This window comes from Cupressus sempervirens, chromosome 5 (genome assembly GCF_028749045.1).
Source record: "Cupressus sempervirens isolate cs-2001-9-10 chromosome 5, ASM2874904v1, whole genome shotgun sequence".
In the NCBI taxonomy this organism is placed as follows: Eukaryota; Viridiplantae; Streptophyta; class Pinopsida; order Cupressales; family Cupressaceae; genus Cupressus; species Cupressus sempervirens.
In genome coordinates, this window is record NC_143122.1 from 476,969,168 (window position 1) to 476,995,238 (window position 26,071).

Consider the following 26,071-nt stretch of genomic DNA (forward strand, 5'->3'; position numbering starts at 1 on the left):
AGGAACAAATATTGAATCAAATAAAAAGAAATGAACACAATTTGTCACAAGATAAAGAAATTGCAGAAAAATTGAAGAAAACAAGACCGTCTCTTGTCAAAAGCTTAGACACTGCAGATATTACAACTATGCCTACAAACAACTTGAAGACTCATTGTTCACTAAGACATCTAAAAGCAAAAATCCACAATAGACAAATAAACTCAACAAACATGGTCATCAATCAATTGACACTAAATATATTACCAAAGAAGAAGGGAGATCTACAACTGTTAGGAAAAGATGGGTTTTTTGCAAGCCACGTACGACACACCAAGCTACAAGTTATCCATATCAAAGTACACTAAACAAAATACATGAGAAATCAATTAGATAATATCTACAAGAAATCAATGATACACCAACTCAAGCATGTACAATCTATGAAATGATGTGCTTCAACAAGTACATTCACAAAGTCACAGATGCATTTGTCAATGCTTTCTCTTTGCTCTCTCTTCAAACAACTACAAAAATAATTGCAATAGGTGAACTGATTTGCAAACATTGTGTAGATGCCATTGTGTATGGCAATCTCCCTGATTATGGTGCTCCATGGAACATAAGGAAAAATAAATGAATTCCTCTTGTACAAACATTGACTAACTTAGAAGAAAGACTTGTCTCCTTGCGTATTGCTTTTGCACATATAAGTTAATTGGGATACAAAAGAGCACAATACGGCTTGAATGGTAAAATAATCAATGTTCCTATCGATTTTGATAAAGTGCAACATGCATTGCCTAGAGACATTGATGAGACAAACACTATTGTAGTTAGACTAAAACATAAGCTACAATATGAAAATGCACATGCACAAGGAAATGTAAGCCTACCCATGTCATGAATGCTTTAACAATCTTCTCTAAGACAACATTGTATATAAAGGAATTTTTTTTGATAAATAAAGATTGACAACTTCTATTTGCAAATAAAAAAATGCAAAAGCAAACAGATAATGACATAGACGGCAACATAGATGCACATTATACTATGCTTGAAGATGAAGAGGAACCTGAAGCTGAATCACTCATACATTGGTTTAATGAATCGCATTCAATCAATGATCTCGGTACAACAATTGTTGAAATTGCACTAGCAAAAGGCTTTAAACCTTTTAGCATTTTCCAAGATACTTAGAAGAAATGAACTTCTCAGCATTGTTTTTTGGATTCCCACAAGTAGAAGACATCACAAAAAAATTCTCCTACCAAAAAATTGTTAAGTGGGAGCTCATGCATAAAGACAACAACTTTTCGACACATATAACAAACATATTTTTTAAGACAAAATAATTATCCAACAAATATTACTAGTCGCATGGGTCTGTATAAGGAAAGCTAAACTAAAGGTAAAAAACTATATACAAAGGATGTACACAACCTTACAAACCTAGAAAACATATTGAAATCTCCAATAGGTTTTAGGTCGCTAAAGAGTATTTGCACATCTCCTGATTATTTACAAAATATGAGAACAATTATATTTGCGATGATCTGTCAACTTGGCCCTCCAACTTTTTTCTTTACACTAACAAGTGCCGAGAACTTTTTGCAGCCATTATGCAATGCATTGCAACATATTTTGAACACTCAACAACCCAGACAAAATGAAACTTTAGAGGATAAAGACTTGGACTTTGAAATTAGGAAAAATCCAGTCCCTTATAGCTGCTATTTTAATCATAAGGTTAATGAATTTAGGGAATTGATGCTAAAAAATGGCCTATTTGGAAAAGTATCCGATTATTTTTGTTACAAAATTCCAAAACCGAGGTAATGAACATGTACACTTCATGCTATGGATCATGGATGCACCTGTCTTCAGACATTGCAAAAAGAGTAACATAGAGGACTTCACTGACAAGTACATTTTCTGTGACTCTACACTATTAGATCCAAATCTTGTCAAAACACAAACTCACCACCATACAAATACATGCAAAAAGTATAGAACATCTAGTTGTAGATTTAGCTTTCCCTTACCTCCAATGAGACAAACAACAATATTGGAGCTCTTGTTAAATGTTGATCTTACAATTAAAGATAAAGCAAAAGTTTTTTTCAAACAATTGGAAAGTAAACATTACACAAAGGATGTTATATTTGAAAATTTCCTATATGAATTCCAACTTGAAGAAGCTAATTACATTGCCATGTTGCAAGCAACATTGTCCCAAAAAATTATCTTGTTAAAAATGCAACCAGCTGACATATGGATTAATTCATTTGCTAGAAAAGTGCATGTACTATAGTATGCAAATATAGACACACAATTTATCTTGGATGCATATGCCGCTGCATCATACTGTAGTTCATACATGACAAAATAAGATAGAACATTGTCACGTGCATTCAACTAAATACGAAAACAATGCACTTATACTTATAATGAAAAGACACATTTCATACGAAAACTAGGAAATGCATTGCTTAATTACCAACAAATGTCCAACCATTAAGCAGTTCATATTGCCTTGTCTCTACCATTACAAAAAAGCTCAAGAAGTACCATCTTCATCAATACCTCACCACCAGAAAGTAGAGTTGATATGCTAAAAAGTCCTAAGCTATTAGCAAAAGAAAAAGACAACTCCGAAAATATCATGTATGCATCTACAATGGACAATTATATACAATGGCCAAAACTCTTTGACCAATTGTTGTTAGCAAAATGTACAGCTTTCTACTGAAATAACTCATCGAAGCCCCAAAAAAGAGCAAGACCCTACATCATACATTTTGTAAGTTATAATCCACATATTGATCACGAATTTTTTTATAGAGAAAAACTATACTTTATGTCCCTTTTAGAAATAGTGAAAACTCGTTATTGATAGGGCATAAAACATGGAATGCAACATTTGAAACACACAAAGTACAAATCACAAAAAATGAAAAAAAAATTACTTCACAAGTAGATAGTAAATGGGGTGACATTGATCAATCTGCAATAGAAGCTAACAATGACAATCACTCGACAATAGACCTCGATACTGACCATGGGCAAAAAGAAGAAGGGAATGAAATAGAGAAATACGACATTATAACTAACATAAAACATATAAAGAACTTACAAAACATGCATGATAATAGATCCTCACTATTCTTAGAAATTCCCCACTCGTTCCTTCTTACCAACCAAGACTATTTTAGCTTGCAAAGATAGCTAAATGAAGAGCAACAATCAACAACAAAAGATGTTCTGATGAAAAAGAGACTTGCATTTGACAAACCACTATAATTGTTCTTGACAATAGGTGCTGGCACTGGCAAAACATCTACAATAAAAGTCCTATTTCAAGCAATGATTCAAATCTATGATAAGCAACTAGAAAGTGACCCATACAAGCCTAAAGGCATTATTGTCGCTTCCATAGGAAAAGTTATATTAAATGCAGGTGGCATCACTACACATTCTATTTTTTAACTGCCATGTAACTCTTCAAAGATGTTGCCATTGGACTCAAACACTCTTGACAATGTAAGCAAGAAATTGGATCAACTACAAGTCTTGCTCATTAATGAGGTGTCCTTAATTGGTTCAAGAATGCTATATTATATTGACAAAAGGCTTTGCCATATCAAACATACACCAACAAAACCATTTGGCAATGTTGACATCATATTTTGTGGTGACTTATACCAAGCACAACCTATATGCAATAATTGGATATTTGAGGAGCCAATAATAAATAGTGAAAAAATCTCATATACATTTTGGCTAGAAAATGTCTTATGCTTTGAATTACACATTGTAATTAGACAAAAAAACAAACACTTCATTTCCATTCTAAACCATGCAAGAACTGATAAAAAAAATGATGAAGACCTAAGCTACTTGAATACAACAAGTTACAAGACACCTCCTATGATCCAAAATTCTCATACTTGTTCCAAAGAAATTCAGTTGTTGTTGAACATAATAAAAGAATGTTGGACTTCTTGCCTAGTAAGCTTTATGTATTTGAAACTCTCGATGCAATAGACTCGCACACTGACAATTTCCTCTACCAAGTTCAAAAATCATCATTGCTTGCTGTAATCTATCTAAAGCTAGGAATTCTACTTGAGCTAATAGCTGGCAACCTTGACACACAAGATGGACTAGTCAATGGTGTTGATGGAGTCTTCCAACTACATACAACAAATCATGAAGACATTCTATGGATTTAATTCAATGACACTACAATTAGCATATCATGATGCAAAAAAATGCAAAGCTTGTACACAAGTTCTATTTCACCTTCTTGGACTCCAATAATGAAAATAGCTAGGAAAATGAAAACTCCTACTAAATTTATTACACGAAGACAATTCCCTATTAAACTAGCATCTGTAAGAACTATCCATAGAGCACAAGGTTTGATAATGGATGGACTCGCTTTTGATCCTCATAAAGTATACCAGCATGGTATTACCTATACAACTCTATCTCATGTAAAAACCATTGAAACATTATATTTGATGCACAAACTACAACATCAAAATTTCAAAGTATCACATAAAGTGGACAAGGAAATGGATCGAATTCAAAATCAAGCAAAATGGAAACTTCAATATAGCCTTCATTTCCTATCAATGGTCCATCTAATCATATGCTCTTTGAATACTAAAAGCCTTCCATTGCATGCAAAGGAAATTGTCCACGACCATGATTTGCTCGAAGCAACTGTACTATGCTTCCAAGAAACAAGAGACAAGACACATGTACACCTCCCATTACTAAATGAAATATACAATGTCTATTCTTCACTTGCTATTCATGGTATATTGACTTGTTGTACCAAAACAACTACAATACTAAACACAAATTCTTTTGCAACAGACTGTCCAAAATCAATCACCATTGATATATTACATATCATAACATATGCATTACTAATGTTTATATTACACTAGGTGCACCTATCAATGACATATCGAATCTAATATTGAGTATATTTTCCTTGTTGCCAACAAATTTGAAAGTAATAATTATTGGAGACTTCAACATTAACATGCTACATTCTAGTAAAAAACAAAAATGCTTGCAGAACTCATGCAACAATACAACTTCTCTTTAATAGTTGACAAAGCAACAACATTTCCAGGCACTTTATTAGACCACTTTTGAATACATAATATTAATCAACAATCTACAAAATTCATTCTACTAGGTACATATTGGTCAAATCATTTCGCAGTATCTTAACAACCCACTTCTAAATTACATAGTCTTCATTTAAAAAAATGACAACAACCTTATAGGTTAGATTCTTTATTTATGCATTACAAAACTATTATTATCCACAACTTTCTCATATGCATCAAAAGCCTACCTAATAGCATATCGTTACACAAATGTAGATAGGTTTTGTACATTTTTATTGCATAAGGATATTGACCTGGTTCCTTGACGTGACTTTTGTCAAACTCACTTTCGCATTGATTTTACATTCGAACAATGTCATAGTTTTATTCATGCACAAATATTCAATGGAGCCATCCAAAACAAACAAACATGAAGCTAAGAGCAGTCTTGATAAGAATGGACTGCAAAAGCAGAGTTCAACTCTTGCAAAAAGGTATTGCAATAATCTATGCAACATTCCATACCTTCCCATGCATCCATTTAATTTTTATACATAATTAGTTATTTTATTGACCTTTTTAAATACATTTTCTAGAGCTATGGATGCATAATTAAATATGTATAAAAATTAAATGGTCCTTAAAAGGTGATGTTCTTGTTGTTTATGGTCCTGCTTATGCCAAAAATTTGACAAGCCCAACAAAAGCTCCTATAGTGCATGTTGATCTCATTGATAGTGATGGTAACATGACCATAACAGCAAACATTACCAACCAATTAATTGAAAAATTTATGACAAAGCTTTTGCTTGGCGCAAGTGTCGGCATAAAAGATTTCTCTCTGAAGAAAAAAACACAGAATGAAAGAGGTGAAGCAAATTATTACATCTAGTTCATTGCACAACATCCGTTGAAACCATTGACAAAGTCTATAGCCAACAAAAACTGATGCCTGACACTAGAATATGTCAACTTATTGAGTCACCTAATAACTATTCAATTGGCACGTTGGGTGTTATAGTGGCAGCACACAAACAAACCCCAAAGGAGTATGAGCTCCACGTCAAGGATTGAGAGTCTATATCAGACACATCTATTGTAATCTTCTCATTCCATATCTATGTCCAGACTTGATGCTTTTCTCATAATAGAATTACTGATTCTACTAACTAACACATTTATTTTCTTTGCAGGTAACCATTCTTGAATTCCATGCTCAAGCTTACACAACACTACAACAAATCCTACATTCTACCACAACACTGCTCTTACTTCTCAAGAATGTTGTGCATAGTGAGCCAAGAGGAACAAATAACATTAAAACAACACCATCAACATGTGTTGACCTCCTCAAAAATGAAAGTACAATCAACACTCTACGAAATATACTCTCCTCCAGTATCCAGGTAACCAACAAAACCATACCACTTCTCAATAAAACTGCAATCATATTCTAGATAATAGACATCCCAAACTCATAACTAAATCTTCTTTCATATCCTAGGTCATGGGTACCTTAAGACCAAAGAATTCTTATTTGCAACCATACCAGCTACTCTACACAAAATGCAACAAGCCAACTTCATTAGCACCATCCTCAACCACCACAATAGCTAATGTTTTGCATGTGGGAAAATCACAAACTTCGCTTATGGACCTTTCTTGCAGTGTACTATAGAAACTGATAATAAAATTGTTGAATGCACCATGATTGGGAAAATGCTTGAATGACACTTGCAACAACTTACAAACATACTATTTGACACCAACAAAAAGAAAATGTCAATAGTCATGTACTTGCTATGAACATTTGAAATACAATGCACTTTCTCCATTGCAATGAATGACAATATCATCTCCATTATAAGCGAAACCTTCAACATAAGATAAAAATAATTCATCTTTCTTTTCCTTTAGTTTTATCAAATATTTATTTTCCTTCCAAGTCTTTGCACTTAACAAAGCCATTTTTGGTGTATTGCGGATCAATTAAGGCTCCTAGACTAGAATTTAGGTTTTTTGTCATTAGAAGGCTTCAATCCACATGATCACATTGAATATGTTGAAGACCTTACAGATGTGCTAGCAATAATATTTTCCCTAGGAGTCACTTGTACTCTAAAATTTTGGTATATATAGATAGGTTGTGATCAACAATATTATGTTGAATACATCGAATCACCTGCAACTATATGAAGCATAATATTTTTGCTCTCCACCACTTCTAATACACAGATTTTACATACATACTTTAGATAGAATTATGTTGCATGACTAGAAATTTGTCTCTTGTATTCAACCATAAAGAAAAACATACGGTCCAAAACATGTAGTCTAATATTTTCCTATCTATAGAAAATCACTATTTTAACTCAAATTTTCTTTAGTTGCATATTGGTTTATTTTATTTCACTTTCCTTACATCTATTTGCAATACCTATAATATATTATACTAGAAATGAACACTTTTATGAATTGTTTTTGTTTCAATTTTATTGCAAAATTCAGCATTCTTGGTAGCTTAGTTTGTCCTTTGTACTGGCACCTAGCTTTATCCACTAGATATGTGGCATCTTGAGCTAGGTGCAATTATTTTATCACTCAATTTGTCCTCTTTTTATTGTGAATTTGAGCACAAGCTAAGGTGGGCTTAAATTCAACTATACTCAGAATTAGATGTTATATTTTACTCAACTTCAACATTGAATATGTTCATGGATGATTTGAGTACACTGCTTAGCTGTTTAAAATGATAATTTAAGCGCTCAGCTAATTAGACAAAACAAAAATTCCCCTAGGGCATTTTGTTTAGTACTTTTTCAATTCTCGCTACTCCTAACTAATTATTCTATTTCATTTTTCTTTGAGAATATATGCAAGATATTTCGTACATTACTTTGAGGTAACTAATTCAAATTTCAATGGTACCTAACTTAGATGTTTATTTAATTAACCTTTTTTGTAAATTTAAATTTTTGAAATACACAAGACAATGAAAATGTAATTAATTGAACCATAGGATGGTGAATTGAAATTCTCTTTTAAGTATTTGTTTTTGTGCCCCTTCCAACCGTCTGCCTTGCCCATGTCAAATTTTCTTGGTATCCAACTCTAAATTTTGGTATAGTTTCTAAATTTTACACTATTTAACCGAGAAGTATTTGAAACATCCTAGGGAATATATAATAGTTGGCCATCATCTTTTCTATTTTGCTATTATGCACAATATGATGTTTTTCTATTGTAAAATTGATATTTAAAGAAAAACATGAGACTTAGTTCTTAAGTTCTAGAAAATACACTGCAACTTGTTTCCATTGATGCATAGATTTGTGTCACTTTAGATTATACTCTATAGTTGTTGCATCACAACCTGACCACATTTCCACTTGAATGGTTGGCTTCCTTATTGTGGTGATGAGAAATTGGACTCTGTTCATGCTTTTGAAAGTAATGTCCATTATTTTTTATGTGATAATAATGATAATTTGTTAATGGAACAACTCAAATGTCTGAAACTCTTGTGAAAAGTTAGTTTATTTTCATTTATGGGCCTACTGTATGGACTATCCTTGTGGTAACCTCTTATCACTATCTCATCCTCCTCCCAATCTATCCTTTTCTTTAGATTCTCCAATTTGGTTTCTTGAAATAAAAATGGAATCCTAACTTAGCTTGCATGCTGGCACAATTTTCTTCCTATCTCTTTGGGCAAACATAAATCACCACCTTTGTTATCCTCCTCTTCATCCTCCTCCCCATCATCATCCTCATCCTCCCATCTAAGGACTTTGATTTTCACTTTGTTGATACCTATTTCAATTCCTCTGGTTTTAGGCATTACAGATTTAAAAAAAAATCAAAATTCAAGTAACTACAAAAACTTGAAAAAACCCTGGTCAAATCTAGTGCTTGGCTATTTTGTCTAACATGAACTCTATTTTATCCTTTGATACGCTTGGTTTCATTGCTGGTTTGGATTGAGAGAGAGTTTTAGAAATAAGCTTTAAGGGTAGGCATTGTTATTTATCTATCTTGTACAACTTTTCATAAATATCTTTTGCTTGCCATTTTCTTTGGATTGAAGAAGCATGGACTAACACTTGTGGATCTTGGTACTATTTTTTGTGTCTACATTTGCATTCAAGCCTGTAAATCATGTGGGTTCTAATTTTTTGTAAAGTTTAAATCACATGTATCCTTTGCAATGTTTTTTTATGGAGCGGATTGATAAATAATTGAGAATCTTAATTTTGTTGCCCACACTACATGTTGTTTTATAGTCATTATGCACTTGGCTTCATCGCTAGTTCAGATTTAGGGAGTGTTTTAGAAATAAGCTTTAAGGGTAGGCAATGTTATTGATCTATGTTGTACATCTTTTCATAAATATCTTTTGCTTGCCATTTTCTTTGGATTGAAGAAGCATGGACTGACACTTGTGGATCTTGGTACTATTTTTTCTATCTACATTTGCATTCAAGCCTGTAAATCATGCGGCTTCTGAATTTTTGTAAAGTTTAAATCACATGTATCCTTTGGAATGTTTTTTCATGGAGTGGATTGATAAATAGATAAGAATCTTGATTGAGAATCTTAATTTTATTTCCCATGCTGCATGTTATTTTATAGTCATTATGACAGCTACACATCACTCTACAAAAGACAACTTATAGAGAATTTAAAAATGACATCAACCAATAAAATGTCCATTTAAATTGTGACAAGTTTTAAAACTTACAAATTTTAATAAATTTAATCATAAAAGCTTAAAAGTAGGAAAGACGCTATGACACATCAGTAAATTATGAGCTTTAATAATAGAAGAATTTTAAAATGACATCAACTAATAAAATGTCCATTTAAATTGTGACAAGTTTTAAAACTTACAAATTTTAATACATTTAAAAATAAAAAGCAATCATAAAAGCTTAAAACTAGGAAAGACACTATAATGCATCATAGAAGTTAGAAAAATTGTAGAAATCTAACAATAGATATTTAAAAGTCAAATATTGTAATAACTTTTAAAAGAAACAATAATTAATAACATTTAAAATTTGAAGTGAATATTTCAATATTAGAAATTCTAACAAACTTAAAAATAAACACTAATCAATAAAATTTGAAACTAAAAAGCAATTCTTAGAATTTTAAAATATTAAAAAATTAAAAAGAAAGTAATTAACAATATGAAGTACATTCAATAAGTTAAGTTTCAAGGTTTTGGTTTTTGATTTCTTTAAATAAGAGTTTATTAAAGTGATGTATTAACAATCAAAAAAAAAGTCACAAGGGGAACATATGTTGTTGAAAGAGTGAAATTGAGTGTAATTGTGAAAAAACATATATTCACACTAGTTATGTTAAAAACAAAATTAAACAATTCATGTATCAACTATCATTGTAGTAAATATATAACAATGTTTGGTGTAACAATTTAAAGATGTATCAAAATTATGAAAGCTGAGGGGAGGATAAATGTGAAAGTAAAAATAATGTATATGCAAATTCAATTATTTATTTTTCATCTAAATTATTCAATTTTTTTTTTTTTTTTCCCTCTTACATTTCTCGTCATTCAATCACATTCCTAATCTTCATCCTAGTCATAATTCATCATCATTCATATTCAGTTCATCATGCATTCTCAATTCGATCTTTCAAATCCACATTCTTCTAATCCAATCCCTTGTCAAATTCAGTCAATCAAGTCATAATCAATCATAATCAAAAACTTCATTCACGTCTTTTTCTATTTCAATCTGACATCACATATTCTACTTCGGACATAGGAGCATTGTCTTATCATTGGATTTTCATTCAAATCAAACATTCACTTTGTTTGCACTATCATAGGTTTTTTATCAAATCAAATCAAACCCTCATCCAATCCAAATCCAAACCAAATCAATATCAAATCAATTCAAATTCAATCAAATCAAATTATATCAAGTGCAATCAAATTCAAATCAAATCAAATCAAAGTCCAATCAACACAAAGCTCCTAAGTTTCAAGTTCATATTCCCTCTTCAAATCTATTCATCACTTTTCATCTTGCATCCATGGATCTAAATCTTCTTATTTCAATGATTTCCAATATTGCATGACAACATGGTCTCGTACTTCCTCCATATCAAATTCCTTCTCAAAACTTCAATTCTAATCTATCTCATGTTCATCATTCTCCTACCTTTGACAAGGGAAATCTATCTCCTTATCCTTCATCTGTAGACCATTCCATCCATAGCCAATACAATTCCTCCATCATAAATGACCTCGCCACAGAAGTTGAGGAACTAAAGAATACACTCTTGGACAAACTAAGTTCGCAGGAAAAGGTCATTTTCTTTGCTATGTGTCCTTCATTTTCTAGCTCTCATATTCCTCCATACGATTCCATTCACGGCCCACACAATGTCTCAGACGTAAAAACCCTTACCAAGAAAATGGAGGAAATGAAGAATTTTCTCTCATATATCAAAGGCAGTAGTTCTCATGTCCCATCCAATCCTACTCCTCCATGTAATCCCCCTTACTATGAACCTAATCCAAATCCTTTACCCATAATTCCACCTCCACAAAATCCTAATCCTATAATTATTTCATCCCCTAGTACTCCAACAACAACATCTCCTAAGCCTACAACAATGTCATCTCCACCTCGTCGAAACTATTTCACATCACTTTTGGCTAGATTAAATATTCAGCATAATGTAAGCCAATCATCTAAAGCCTCATCTCCAGTTCCATCTCAAGACCTTCCTTCAAAGCATGATGTTTTTCCTCTAGATCTGAGCACTTCTCCATCCCTTCATTCCACTATCCCTCGACATTCATCCATCCCTCCTAGTCCGTCCTTTGATTCCTCTCCTAATCAAGATCAAGACATTGCACCTACCACGAACATTACTGATTCCATTCCATCTCCAGCATTAGCCTCCATAGATCCTCCACTTCATGAAGAAGTTTCTTCCACTCCATTCACTAATACTCCTCCATGTCAAGATCCAATTACTCCATCTCATGATTCCATTTCCTCCACGCCCACATATGATGATCCACTTACCATGCTATATGATCTTCTTTCACCACATGATTCCATTCCTTCCATGTCCTCATATGATTCTAGTCCATTTCATGATCCACTCCTTGAGCTATACGATATTCTTTCAAGTCAAGATCAAAGTACTCCATCTCATAGTTCCACTCCCTCCATTCCATCTCATGAACCTATTCTATCTCACAATCCACTCGTTCCGCTCAATGATCTTCTTCCAAGTCAAGATCAATGCACCCCTTCATCCATATTTCACGATCCCTCTCCATCTCATGATCCTATTATTCCTCATGATTCCCCTCATAACCCTACTCCTTCACATGATCCTATCACACCTATCCAATCTCCTCATGAACCCTATACACCTAGACTCGCATCTTGCGTTGAGAATAGTAAGTATCCCCTTAAAAAAATAATTCCTCAAGATGTTGGTACACCTTCCACTTTTTCCAATTCCAAAACTCTTCCTTACACACCTAAAACTTCACCTCCTTCATCTTCCAAGTCTATTTTAGGTTCTTATAGTCCATCCATTCTAGGTCCTTATGTTCCATCGTCAAACTCTTCTTCCCTTCCTTCCATATTAGGTCCTTATATACATCCTTCTACCTTATCCATGTTTTCCAATTTATCCCCTCATAAAGATCAACAAAGGCGCACATCCTTGAATTCCTCTCAACGTTCACCTTCCATACGTCCTTCATGCACCCATACCATGGCCAATGGAAGCAAATTGGATGCCAAAGAAAAAGAAAATAAAGTTGAAAATCCACAAAAGCGTAAGGTTCAACATGTCCCATCTAAGCAACATGTCCAAGAAAAGAAAAATCAGATCCAAAATGCAATTAAAAAGCCACAAAGGCCAAAAATCTAAATTATTCAATTAATTCAATTCAAAAATTTTACTTTTATCTTTATACTTATAATCTTCTCTTTCACAACATATTTTGATATTTTTCCCCTTCCTTACAATAGTGAACAAAGCTCTTGTTTTATTTCATTTTATTAGTTCCTACTTTCATTCAATTCAATTTTTCAATTAAATTGACCAATCAATTAGGATTTAAAATATTAAAAGAAATTTCAAATGTTTATATCTTTTCTTTATTTTAATATGTAACATTGCAACATTCTTACAAAGTAGTTAGAGTCATCAATAGTGGAAGCGTCTACTTAGGCAACATAATAACTATAATTTTATTATTTAATATTTAGTTAAAATTATAATTTGACTATTTTGTAAATTTTAAAGAATTAATAAATCATAATATTCAGCCATTATGTCGGTTGCATAGCCATTTCGATCAATAGTGGCCTAGAATTATCTCTCTTTTTTTCTTCATTACTAGTCTTCAATAATTGTTTATTTAAATATTTTTACATGTATCAATAGTAGTTCATTTATGTATTAGTAGTAGAGTTTTTTTTTTCTTTTAAATTTTTTTATTCATGAATCGTTTATTTGTTCACCATTATTAGAGATTTGTAAATAATTACTAAAATATTTATACTCTATTAATGGAATATGTGTCCATAAGTATTGGTAATTTTGAGTGAACAATTATTGGTGTACTAAGGGTCATATATCACTCAACAATTTCTAAATTATCACTTTTAAACCCTACCTCACATAACAACTCATATAGCATACACCATCAATACCTAGAAGTTGACATATTAGCTTTAAGTGGTTAAGTTGCATATGGAGACAATAAAAAAAAATACAATATGATATATCCTTTTATCTAAATTAAGTGTATAAAATTAGCTATAGCCACTACCAGTGCCTACCCCTACCAATTTTTTTAAAAATTATTTCCTTTTTGCCTCATTTTATTATGACTGGAGATTGTTATCAACAATTGAGATTATTATCAACAATTGTGCCTGAGAGCTCAAAATCTGAGGAAGTCTAGAGCATAAATTAGGAAGATGAGGAAACTTCCCCCTCTAAAAGCAAGAAGTTAAAGGAAGGGGAGAAATTTTCTCCCTCTACGATCATTGTTCCTAGTAGAAAAAGCCCTAGGGGTTTAACCCCTAACCCCACCAAGATTGAGGAACAAGAGGAGGAGCATAGCGCTGAAGAAGAGGAAATAGAATCAGAGGAAGAGGTGAAGGGGGAGGATAGTGAGAAGTTTGAGGAGGACATGATAGTTATACAAGGGAAGCCCAAGAAAAGGAAGGCTGAGGAAGCTTCACTATTGGAAGAAACAAAAGACCAGACTCCTTTGTTCTCGGGCCTTGCCCCTTCTATTCCATCACCGCAGGGGAAGATAATCTCTCTGATGGAAGATAGTGGAGAGGTGGTGTTGAAAGAGAGAAGGAGGTCGTGGAGAAATTTTAATTCTAAAATGGTGAAGATGGGGATAGTCAGAGAGATGATGAACCCCCAACTAATGGAGGATAAATATGGTAAAGTCCATTTTGATGAACTTCTAGACCCGACTCTTATTGCAATCTCTAACAATGAGAGAGAATATGGGCTCAACCTACTTAACAACGCTAAAAATAGCATGATAGACAATTTTTGATCTATCAAATGGCTATTTCACGAGATAGAAGAGCTCAAGGAGAAAACGAGCCAGAAGGATGGCCATTTGAAAAGCAGCTATCAGGGACAACATGTTGACTAGGAGGATTGTATCTCAATGGTTGAAAAAAGAGCTCTAAGCATGGAGACTTCTAATCATAATTTGGCTAATTAGGTGATTATGACTTTGAACACCCTGAATGAGAATATCAACAGTTTGGGTGAATCTTTGAAGGAAGTTGGCTTTTGCAGGGAAAAAGAAGATAAGGCTAGTATGGACTGTGGGAAAACCAAGGAAGAACAAAAAAAGACCAGGGGACCGGTGGGTGACTTGAACTAGGATGAAGTGGGCCTGGACAACTACAGGGCCAATGAAGCTACAAAGACTCTAAAGGTTCTAGATAGGGAGAACTAATAGCTTTAGTTTTCTTTTTTGTTTCATCCTTATCTAGGGTTACTGGTTTTTATTTCTTGGCCACGAGCTTGTCTTTTGGTTTTAGCTTTTTATAAGAAAATGCATAATAGCTGGACTTTACTTTTTATTTATGTTTCTGTTATTATGTAAAACATTTGGGTTTCGGGATCCCTATAAAACCTATTTTACTTAATCCAAAAATAATTGTGCCTTAGTGTGTAATGGGTACACCTAAGAGGTTTGGAAGGCTAATTGAAGGAAATCATGGTTGTTTTTTTCTTTTTCACATGTGTCTTCTACATGAGGTATACTAATAAAGAGATAAATGAGAGTAAAAAGGGGGAGAGATATAGAGATGGAGAGATAATGATCTAGAAATAAAAAGTGACATAGAAGAAAAAATAAAATAGGAGAGATAGATATAGATGTTTAGAAAGAGGGAAAGGGAGAGGGAGTGGAAGAGGGAGAGAGGTGTATAGATGGGGTGTCAATAGAGGTAGAAATGAAGATTAAGCGAGAGTGGAAGAGGGAGACAAATGGATGGATGAAGCAAGGTAGGAAGAGAGATAAAGATGGGGAGAGATAGAAAAGATAAAGAGGGAGAGATAGATAGATATAGTGGAAGGAAGATAGATATAAAGATATTGATGCTAAGATAAAGTGATAGAGATATAAGTAGACATAGAGAGGGGTAAGAAGGAGAGAGAGAGAGAGAGAGAGAGAGAGAGAGAGAGAGAGAGAGAGAGAGAGAGAGAGAGAGAGAGAGAGAGAGAGAGAGAGAGAGAGAGAGAGAGAGAAATAAACTCTCTCACTCACTCACTCACTCACAAATAATATAATAATAATTATGGACCCAAAACTTAATAAAATTATCTCTCAATCCTTTTATTTATTTATTGTTGGTAATTTTTTGGCCTCTTTACACATTTTTAATCCTTTAGGAAGTTTCTTAGAGCCACATATAAGGCCAAGTTAGTAGTTTCCATAGGGATGTGAATTTGGAATTTTCTTTGTATGTGCAAATTCATGTTAGAATTCATAATCTTTCTTTTTGGAGGTGAAAGATCCTCCTTCATTGGTATCTACAAATCTACTATTGGCTAGAACTTCTTGTATTAAGGAACTATTTGATGTAATCTAAAGTGCTATCATTATTTATGAAATTTCTTTTGCATGTGTGAATCTTCATTTCCATTGAGATCTATCTTCCTTTCATTAGCAATATAATTCACAATTTGTATGATATCTTATTGATCAAAATCATTGTGTCCAAGTATGGAAAATGTAGTATCAAGTTTGTGCATCAAGGATACTATACAACAATGATTGGGAGTGTACATCTCATACATTTTCTATACCATACAACCATATAGTGAAAAGGGAAGGAAAACAAAGTTGATTTAGAATTTTTTGTGGGGCACTCTATTCAAACACAACTATTATCATGTAGAACATGTAGGAGATTGATAGAATGACAGAAGAAGTCACCTGCATGATAATACATTTCATCATAGGTTTAAGACACAAAGAAAATAAACCTAGCTATGATATGGCATGTAAATTTTGCATTTCAATAAAAATGCCACATAAGAAAAACAACATAAAAAGTGGAAAGATTCATTTGAAAAGTCAAGTCCAAATAACATAGTGTCAAAAAATGCCAATTTTTCATTAAATTATATAAGACTTTATGCTTACAATCTAACCGCTTGTCAAAATAGAAATGTATACATCATAAATAACATGTGACTTAAATACATCAAATAGTCAACCAATCCATCAAGCTTGGATTGCATCCATACACCAAGATCCATAATGCTTAAAGTTTATACATGAGATATTGACCACCACATCAAACATCTTCAATACATACATGGATACAATCTTATAACATGAATGGAAATGTAAAAATCCATTGAACTAAAGCCTATCAGTGAACTAGTATCTCTTAAGCCTCAAATATGAGTCCATCCACTACCTTGAGATGAGAGCGTGGCCCAAGTGCTTTTACCACCCAACCATGGAGTGGTTATCTCCCTCAGTGTCCTTGTTGACATGAAAAACTACCCTAACCAAAAGTTGTGTTATATGACAATCTATCATAAAGGCCTTGAGCCATTTCTTTGAAGTGACATCTTGTCCATTGAATTATCAGAGTCACAATGGGGAAATAATGCAGTAGAAAGGTCGCCATACATCTAGTGGTTGTACAATGTAGTTGAGTAAGACTTCAAAATATTATAGTGGTGTTAAAGCTAGTGATTCTTCTACCTTATCAAGTAGTGGGTGAAGGTGTACTTAGTACACTAGAAGGAGGTATTTCTCTATTGATAGAATAGGAAAACCACAAGTTCCTATGGCTAAAGTCATGATGCTATTAAGGGAGCTAACTAGAAGTCAAGTGCATTTGAACATAATAATGAAAATGGCTTATGGAGGAGATGTTGTATAAATTGGAGGAAGGGAAGACAAACAAGGAACAAAATAGGCACAATGATAATTCTATCATAGGGAGAGAAAAACATTCACACTCTCAACCATCGATGTTGATATTTCACTAACAATAAAAAAAAACCTCATAGAGAGAAAGAGATCACTTTCCAAAAAATGCAAGAGTAGATAAGGCAAGACTAGATAATTGTGGATGTTGAAGGAGACATAACCTTCAGGGATTATGTTGATCTATGAATTAGATACTCAAGCAAAAAAATTCATAGTCACTACCACAATGACCTCAAATAGAAGATAGGAAAGGTAAATCAATCATCCTTTGGTGGATCTAGATCAACATTTTCATAGGTATGGGTATAGAAGATAGACACATATTTCCAACTTTTAACTTGATGCCTAGAGATGAGATAGACAAATTTGTGGCACTTTATTTGGAAGGGATTACTTAGGAATGGTGGGACCATGAAATAGTTATCCTTGACCATGACCAAGTAACCATATATGTTGAATCCAAAAAGAGGTAGATAGACAATTTTAATGGGAAGGATCCAAAACTCATTTTCAAGGAGTTGGAAAAAATAAAGAAATCCTAATTAGTTGACACTTACATTATAAAATTCTAGAGGTTAATTATTTAAGTAATGGATATCTCAAAGAGGTGATTGATTAATGGAACCTTTGAAAGTTTTAGTGAAATATTTCAACCCAAACACACTTTCAAAAGACATTAAGAAGGTATGTGACATGGTGGAATCCTCATTTTCCTCTAAGACTTATATACGCCCAAGCTATAACTCACTCTGAAGGAAAGAGACAACAAACCTCGTCTTCAGAAGTCATCGTCAGATGAGGCCATAAGACAAGATCTTAGGAGGAAACTCTATTTCACCTAATGGGATTTGTGAAAAGTGGGGAACTGATGCTTAGAAAAAGGTAAAATCCATTACATTGAAATGATTTTTGAGGAGGAGTAGGAGTAGAGTGGAAGATTCAACCACTAAAAAGGGAGAATGAAGAAGACGATCAACAAGACTTGAAGGGGGATAACCTAAACTACACATAGAGGATTTTCACACTAGTATGACAAGGAGGTGACATTATGTCACTTGTCAATACACTAAGGTGTTGTATAATTTGGATAAAAGGTACACTCTATAGGTAGAAAGTGATGCTCATGCTCAATATTTGGGTCATACTTAACTTTATCAACTCATCACTAATGAAATAAATGAGTTTTTGTATGAAGGAACATGAAGGGTTCAAAGTCAAGGTGGCAAGAGGAAATCAATTTTCTTGTACCCATTTAGTTTTGTATGTGAGCATCACCATGGGAACTACATAGTAACATATAACTTCTTTCTAGTAGATCTAGATGATATAGACATTTTATTGGGTACCCAATTGATGGACATTCTCAATGAGTACACACAAAGCTTCAAGAGGATGTAGTTCTCCTTTTAGGTGGATGGAAAAAAGGTTTTACTAAGGGGATGTCAAATGGATGGTTAAAGGAAATCTTGGGCCCATTAATGGAGACAATATTTAGACATTATGATGTCTTATGAGTGGTACACTATCTAGTCTCAATGAAACTTATACATGGGCAAAAACTAACTACCAAGATGAGGAGCTCCAGATAGTATTGGATAAACATGAATTGGTCTTTACTGATATTTCATTGAGTATACCCTTGCATCAAGGTTTTGAGCACACCATTGAGCTAGAAGAAGGGGCCAAGCTTGTTATCACCATGTTGTATCACCATATTAAGCAATTCAAGGATGGGATAGAGAAGATTATCTAGGAACTCCTTGAAAAAGGATGGACCAAGGTTGGCTTTAGTCCCTTTTCATCGTTGGTAGTGCTAGTAAATAAGGAGGATGGATCCCTTAGGATGTGCATGTACTATCACACATTGAACAAAAAAACTATCAAAAATAAATAGCCCATCCCCATGATCAATGAGTTTTTATATAAATTGTATTGTGAAATCTATTTATCTTAAGTAGATCTCCTCTTCAACTACCATTAGATCCACATGTGGGAACAATATGTGGAAAAGGTATCCTTTCATTGTTGTTATGGGTACTATGCATTCTTGGTCATGTTATTTGGGTTGAAAAATGTTGTAGTCACCTTCCAGTCTTGCATGAACCACATCATTAACAAAGTAATTATGAAAGTTTATGTTGGTGTTCTTTGATGACGTTCTCGTGTATAGAAAGACCTAAGATAATTATTTGAGATATTTGGACAACATATTGGGGACCATGGAGACATAATCATTATTTGTTAAGATAGACAAATGTAAGTTTGGAATTATTGAGATATTGTACTTGGGTCACATAAATGCCTGAGGGGTATAAGATTACCAAGAAAAGATTCAAGTGAATTTGGATGGGTTGCCTCCCAATACTCTTTCAATGTTGTGTGCATTCTTTAGACTATATAGTTATTAGATAAGACTTCTAAAGGGATTTTCATAGACCAGTTCATCACTAAAAATCTAACAAAGAAGGGATATTTCCATTGGGATGAGTAGGTGCAACACACCTTCAACAAGTTAAAGGAAGTCATGAGTGCCTATCTAATTTTGGCACTACCTATAGACACCTAAATCTGATTAGACAAATATATAATCATATTTTGTCGTCTTCTAAGGTATTATTAATTAAATATTAAATATTTGATTAATTTAGGGTATCCCCTAGTTAATTAATTTAATTAATTACACATACTCTAATCAATAATCAAACACAAACCAATAGTCTGACTTATTAATTAAATCCCCATTCCTCTATTAAATTAAATAAATTACACAAGCTAATTAATTTAATAAATCATTTTATTTAATTAAATATCTACACTTGCATTTCTCTAACAAATCCACTCACCAAACACATCACCCCCTTATCTAAGCCATATTACCCTCTTACCTCGGCCACATCACCCCTTTATTTGAGTCTAATTACCTTTTGAACCAATTTGAACTAGTTCAAGGTGGTTCAATGATGTTCTTGAACTAATTCTACCAACTGAACCAGATTGAATCATTTTGAACCATATGAACTAGGTTCAACTTGAATATAATCATCTTTGGAATGCATTATTTTTGTAAAATATCATAAGGAAAAGACACATACTTGATCCTTGACTTGTATGAATAGGAAATGTAGTTGGATTTTGCATTTTTAAATGGAGGGTTAATATGTAGGGTAATATTGGCTTTAACTGTGGGACTTCTTTTTCATGCAAAAAGCAAAGAATTCCAACATCTGGTCCAAATAAATTAGTTTCAAGAATCATTGGGCAAATAGAGTCATAATGAGAGAAGTATAGGGAGCTACTTGTAGATAGGTGAAGGGGAGCAAGTTTGAGAATACAAGCCAAAAATGAGGTCAAAAGAAAGCCTCACCACCAAAGCACCTAAACTCTTAACAAGATGAAGCTTGAGAATTATTCTAAGTACCACTATGCACAACAAAAAGTTATTTAGAGTATGTCTAATGTTAGGAAAAACCCCTAACACAAAAAGTAAGGTAAGAAGAATTCACACATTTCCATTGACTGGCTATAAGAAATAGGATCTCTTCCTTTGTAGAAGATTGTATGTAGTTGACGTATCCCAAGACCAATGCTCCTTACAAACTTCCTCAGTGTTGAATGCCAAACTGATAGTGTGCAACGATTTGGTGACATAACAATCACTCCCAAAGAACCAAAATGTGTCATAAACTTCTAAATTTTCCTTGGCCCTTTGCATATCATCTCTCAAATAATTTCCAACTTCTAGTTGAAAGAAATGATGCCTATAAAGATTTTTAAGAAAGATTACATAATATTTACAATTAATGCTGCTAAGATCATCAATTTTCATATAACTTGTAGCATCTTGATAGATTTCAGCAAAGAAAGGCATTACATTTGGCATGAGATTTTCTCTTACAGGGGTACTTTCTTGGTTTCCAGTAGAAAGAATATAATCATTACACATACCAAGCATTCCACCCATCTTGTCATTTCTCAAAATATCATAAAGTTCAACCTCATCTTTGTAATCCAAATTTATCACAATAGAGCTCTCCTCTCTAATAATTGGTAGGAATTGACATATGATTTCTTCCTCACATAAGAGAGTGGTCTCCCTAATGGTTAAACTCTTTTAGCAATGTGGTACCTCATTTGGATGGTTATCTACCTCATGATTCTCATTATAAAACAAATTTTCAAAAATAGATAAATCTTCATTGAAACCTTATGACATCTTATTATTATCACAAGGGAACATGATATTACCTTTTTATCAAAAGATTATTTACTTGGTTGGTTGCAATTTTTAAAATGCAAATAATCATCCTTATTTGTCTTTTCAATGAAACCAAAAATCTCACACTGCGGCTACATACTAATTTGAAAATCTTCATTATTAGAACTATTTGGATCAAGATGACATTCCATAACTTTGTAACTAGGAGATTTCACTTTTAGGGCAAAGAAAGATTGTGTTGCATGTTGGTGTTTTGAAACAATACCTGAATGAGAACAAGATACATCTAGGGGCAGCTACTTCCCATCTTCAACATACCCTTTCAAACATTGGGTCAACTATACGACTTGACCCTTCTTCTACTTCAGGCTTTGCAAAACCTAGGTAGGTGGACCTATAGATTCTTTATATGGTACCAGTTGTCAAAGCATACACTGAATCTAAACAAAGTAGATAAAACTCATAATCTTCTAACACTTATACATAGATCTCAAACATGGAATAGCTAATAACATGACCTAAGAAATTTCTAAGCTAAGTGAGGGCATCCTTTTCAGTTCTTTAACATTGAAGGGAAAAACATTTGATTAATGATGTTGATTTGTAGCAAGACCCCAAATATGCAACAGTAAGAACAAGTGATCCTGTAGCTGATCAATGCCTTATCTATTGGGCAATTCCATGAATCAAACACATACATCTGTGATATCAATGACATATTTCATACATCAAGATACTAGATCTGTCTTATCACTTTGTGAATCAGACATCGATGTTCATAAAGACCTCATTCTTATGAAGTATCCTTCTCAAATAACTAGCAACCCTATCAAACACATCAAACATTTATTTGGCCCTTTGTTCCAACAACAAAATATATCAGACATACAACCTTAAGGGGATAGAAATGAATCTCAGTTCTTTATCCCTAAACCACATAATACTACAGATTATAGAGATAGGAGATGAGAATCAAAATGAAACTAAAGAGATTCTTGCTTATTTGTACTCATTTCTTTGAAACTATACATTCATATGCATGAAATTAAAACATAGAAATGCCTAATCAATCAAAACTATCTATATTATCTTCACTACTTCTGTTCATACAAGAGAAAAAATGTTGAAGAATGTGGTGTCATAGTGATGAGAACACATCAAGACTGGAACCTTGGTTTCAAAAATCTGAGGACACTCAAGATTGGAACACACATGGTATCACAACAGTGAGTAATTTTTTCTCCCAAAACTGGAACCAACAATGAGGTATCACCCTAAAAATTTCCAACCCCTCCAAATGAGAAAGAGAGAGAATGATATAGAAGAGAATGAATTCCCAGATCTATTCTGTGTCTAACATGTGTCCACCTGGAAAACTTCCCCGAGAAGTTAAAACCATCTCTCTAATCTCTCCCAACAACTACAAATTAAATCCTCCATCATTTTGCCTCCTAGAATCATAAAATATCTTAGATATTTGATAGAACAACATATCTAATTTGGCAGGAAATAATCTCTGAAAAGTTCCATAAAAATGGCATGCAAATTGTGAAATACTTGAGACAAAATACATCATAGGTATCAAATTTTGAACATACTAAGCCAACCAAGCATATCAAGTGTATTACAACTAAATTCTGCAACTGAAAACATGAAACACCTATCAAAAGCCATGGATTTAAAAGAATTAAAAATCCCCTCCTAGTGACCACCTGTATAAAAACTAGCTACAAAAATGGGTAGCTTATCTCCTCCCAGTTCCAATGGTATATTGGAGTCCATATTTCAGGAAAAAATTGTGCCTCTAGTATGCATTTGAAAATTAGGCTCCAACAATGGCCTTGCACATTAAAATGCAATAAAATTGATTTTTAAAAAAAAACCACTATAGTATAAGCTATAGGTTTTTAAATTTTTAACTTTGATTTTTTCTATGAACACCCACTTCACTTATTTAATACAATATTAAAACAAGAAATATTTTATTAATTTTCAACTCTTCTCTTAAGTCCACCTAGGCACCAGATATGTGCCACATGGCACCATATTATTGGTCTGACTTCAACACCTCATCACCACGTGTCCTCGCTCGATTCGCCCACATTGCCATGACCACCACATTAACACCCAATCACTTCCACCTTAGTGTGCTAACCGGACCACCATGTCATCGTTGACCGGGCCTGCTACCACGTGGTGCCTAGGCACTTTCTCGCATTGCCTATCTTCTGTGCATCTACGCAATGTGAGACTGCACCAACCATCGAATGTGGCCATGTGTCAAAATTTGGGAATCTATCTCCATGTAATCACATGTGATCAACCTTTGGCATGCATTTGGTAAAAAATTCTTTAGTCTCCGTGCCAGTTGACTGTCCATGGTGGGCCCCTCCATCTAGCCTGCGGCTTCCCAAAAAGGGGTTATCTTAAAGAAAACTAACAATGCATGTGTTGGAGTATTTAAACATTGAAAAATGTCCCTTCCTACTCAATGTTGGATTAATAATTTTACATTATTTCTCCTTTGCTCATGGCGTGCGACTTCCCCTTTTGATGTGGGCTTGCTTTGATGTGAGCTACCTCCCCTGCCATTGCTTGCATTTTGAAACTATGACACCCTTTATGCCATGGAGCTCCTTCACTTCTTCCTTCTAATGTTCTTCTCACTTGCCACATGTCGTAGGTTCTAACTGTGAAGAAGCATCGAGTCTGAAAGAACGATTGTGCACATGATGTCACTACATGTTCAGAGTGACGAATATCAAAGGAAAAACTTAGGTAATTGAAAATGTTAAGTTGGGGGAGCCAACTATTGCAGAAAAAATCTACCTAATTAAGCATCCATTTAAGGCCTACTATAGCTGTGCATTCATTTATGGAAGCACTGTTGAACCAATCAAGATTGTAAATAGTATCTAACATTTGAGAAATGGTAGAGAAATTATGTCGTCTTTCTTTTACTAAAAAAATTCTCCATGTGAATTGATATTGGGATGGCTATTGAGTAATGTTTCAAACCATCCATTACCAGACCTTTGCCTGGATAATATAAAAAATAACTATACAACTGTGCATTTACATTCATCCTTGGTATATGTCTTGGGAATAAGATAGTATAAAGGCACATTTTCAGCTGATTTGGTGATGAGAATCTGAAAGGTTGCCTGAGGAGTGTATATCTTGATCTCATGTGAATAGTTATCTATCTATCGCATACATAGAACATGTGAAAACCACATACAATTGCAAAAATCAAGAATAATACCCTCCATACTACAGGCACGTTCTTCAATGACTTTCTAGGTTGTAAATCTAGTTTGATGTAATCAGTTGGGCCCCGAAGTGGGTGTGACTAATTTTTTTTTCATTTTTGAACAATTGATATTTCAAACTAACCCACTAATTTCTTAATATTGATTCGAAACAAATTTGACCATTGGAAAGACTTTTAAAACTCATTTGACATCTTTCTGCAACTTGCCAACTTTGTGCCAGAAGGTCCTTTGACTGACCTTAAAAATTGACAAAAACACCTGACTAGGCTCTCAAATCAAACATACTGATTCTCTGTTCTACATTCTTGCACCATGTCAAATATCATCTCATGAAAAATTCTCAGTCACAAGACATTGACTATCAAAGTTGCCCTCTCAGAATTACCTGCAAAAGAACAAGTCAAAAAACCATAAAATCATGTTCTATTTTGGCTTCGAAAACTAGGAAAATTGACACTTGGGGAAAGGAAAACTAGCATGTTGGTTCACTATCATGAGGAAAACATAAATTTGAGATTAGGGCTTATGAAAAGTAACTAGACACATTTAGCGAGTAGTCAAAGTGGGCTACTTAGAATTTGCAAACTGAAAACACTAGCAAGAAAGTGATTTTCTGCAAACAGAATGGAATTGGGAAAGTGTGCAGACAGATTCGTCAAGATTTGAAAACTGGCACACTTAACATTTATTTTCAGAGTAGAACATGGTGGTATAATCCATTCAATCTCACCTATCACAAATTCAAAAATATGACATCATGAACAAGGGTACTGACTAATATGCATTCACTGACACCAGTAAAAAGTTACAAATTGCATTTGGAATAATGTTTGAAAACTAACCAAATAGATTCATCATAAGCTCAAAATTGAAACATAACATGTCTCTAACCTTTAGAATGTAGCGCAAAAGGAATTTTAGCATTTTAGTCAACTAAGTCAAAGTTATAATGAGTTAAACA